The sequence below is a fragment of the Oratosquilla oratoria genome, chromosome 35 (assembly GCF_046742065.1).
Source record: "Oratosquilla oratoria isolate Oo_2021 chromosome 35, ASM4674206v1, whole genome shotgun sequence".
In the NCBI taxonomy this organism is placed as follows: Eukaryota; Metazoa; Arthropoda; class Malacostraca; order Stomatopoda; family Squillidae; genus Oratosquilla; species Oratosquilla oratoria.
Genome location: NC_134811.1, coordinates 47,564,951 through 47,567,450, shown reverse-complemented (window position 1 = coordinate 47,567,450; position 2,500 = coordinate 47,564,951). Strand labels below are relative to the sequence as shown.

Sequence of the window (2,500 nt, the reverse complement as noted above, 5' to 3'; positions counted from 1 at the left end):
TATATATATATATATATATTATATATATATATATATACATACATACATACAGTGGCCGCGAAAAGTTTGGCCGCAAAATTATAGGCGCCCCAACTTTCCCTTAAACTCAAAACATGCGAAAAATACAACTTTCCACTCAAACTTTTCGCTATTTTTCAATGCTAGCGTTTGTACCCGTATTTAGCCGAGACAATACACACTATTTGGCAACGCTGTTTAGGCGCACTCGATGTCACATGGAGTCAGTTTCTAAACATCTCTCACGGAGAGTAGTCTTTTTTTTGCAGTGGTCTCTGTTTTTGTGCCTTGATATCTCCGTAATGGGAAGTGGTAAAGAGCTGGAAAGAGACACAGTTGTTACAATCATAACCCTCTATAAGGAGGGTTATAAGTTTAAAGATATTGCTACTTGTGTGGGAATTAGAGTGCGTCAAGTGCAAAAGTGGACCAAGAAATTTCGAGACGAAGGAAGTGACATCATTCGTACTCCAAAGCATCGCTCTGGTCGGCCAAGGAAGATATCAAATCGTACTTCTATGGATCTAACTGCCTCCTAATAACCATAGGAGGCAGTTAGAACTGTAGAAGTACGATATATATATATATACATATATATATATATACATATATATATATATACACATATATACATATATATATACACATATATACATATATATATATACACATATATATAATATATATATATATATATACATACATATACCAAGGCTTTTTCCCCCTTCCAAGGGAGGTAGCCAAAAAGGGAAAGGCATAAAAACACTCCCACCCATTTCATCCCTAAATACACTCCACACTCCCACCCTCCCTCTCATCTGAGCACCTCCTGGATGACGGATCATCCCTGCACCTTGCCCACCGCCCTGGGTCAGAAGCAGTGTTGCAAGACACAGCACATCCACAGCAAGGCCGCTTCATTTAATCGGCGACCCCCCCTCTCCGTCCCCCCTTGCATATAAGGAGAGGACGGGGAGAAATCCCTTCGGGCTGCGTCAAAATTTACTCACACATACTACCCCACCCCCCACCCCCCCGCCCATTTCTCCTCATGCAATCACAACATCATCCATATACAACCATTCTCCACTCACCTCTGTCTTCCGTCCTCTCCCTTCCTTCCTCAACAGACATTCCCCTCTTCCCCAAAGCCCCCTTCACCCCATCCATCCATCCACCTCATCCTAGGACGTCCCCTCATGTTCACTCCCTCCACATCTGCCTTCCATACCTCTTTTACTAGTCTTTCTTCACTCATTCTTTCCATGTGTCCAAACCATCCTAATATTCTTTCATCAACCCTATCTCCCAAATCCTTTTTCACCCCTGTTCTCCTCCTCACCTCCTCATTTCTCACTCTATCCAGCCTAGTAACCCCCACCATACTTCTCAGACACCTCATCTCAAACACATTCAAACTCCTTCTCTCTTCTTCTCTTATGTTCCACGTTTCTGCCCCATACAGTGCTGTTGGCACAATCACTCCTTCATACAGTCTCCTCTTCGCATCCATTCCCAAATGTCTATTCCTCATTACACTCTTTAAACCACCAAGGCATTTACTCGCTTCTCTCAATCTACATTCTACCTCCACCTTCACTCCACCTTTTCCTGCTACACTTGCACCCAAGTAGCTAAAACTATCCACTTCCTCCAGTCGCTCTCCCTTAATGTTCACTTCCAGTCTACTGCCACTTTCACCCCTTGTACATCTCATCACCTTACTTTTACCCACATTTATCTTTAGCTTTCTTCTATCACATACTCTCCCAAACTCTGCCACCAGCTTCCTCAATCCCTCCTCTGACCCTGCCACAAGCGCAGTGTCGTCCGCAAACAACAGCTGGCTCACCTCCCACTTTTCTCCATTTTCTTTAACCATCTCCAATCCCTGACTCACTACCCTAGCATTCACCTCTCGCACCACCCCATCCATGTATAAGTTGAACAGCCAGGGCGACATAACGCATCCTTGACGAAGTCCCACCTTTACTTCAAACCACTCACTCTCTCCATTTCTAATCCTAACACATGCTCTACTACTCTCATAAAAACTCTTGACAGCTCCCAAAAGCTTTCCTCCTATCCCATAAATCTGCATAACCTCCCACAGTGCCTTTCTGTCTACCCTATCATAAGCCTTTTCCAGATCCATGAAAGCCCAAAAAACATCCTTCTTCTTTCCTATAGCTTTCTCACATATCTGTCTTACCACAAAGATCTGATCTACACAACCTCTACCCGTCCTAAATCCACACTGTTCCTCACCAATTACTCCTTCTGTTCCTCTCCTAATCCTCTCAATTAAGATCCTCCCATAAGCCTTCCCTACTACACTCAACAGGCTAATCCCTCTGAAATTACTACATTCACACTTGTCCCCTTTTCCCTTGTAAAGAGGAACTATACAGGCACTACTCCAGTCCTCCGGTACTCTACCCTCTCTCCAGCAAACATTAAATAACCTCACCAACCAGTCCAC

The 2,500-nt window shown here is 43.8% G+C and overlaps 1 protein-coding gene across 1 annotated transcript in view; it reads left to right on the top strand.

Moving 5' to 3' along the window:
- The window catches only part of LOC143018654 (uncharacterized), a gene marked incomplete in the record, with an annotated part of 838,726 nt that overhangs the window by 619,027 nt on the left and 217,199 nt on the right, over positions 1-2,500 (top strand).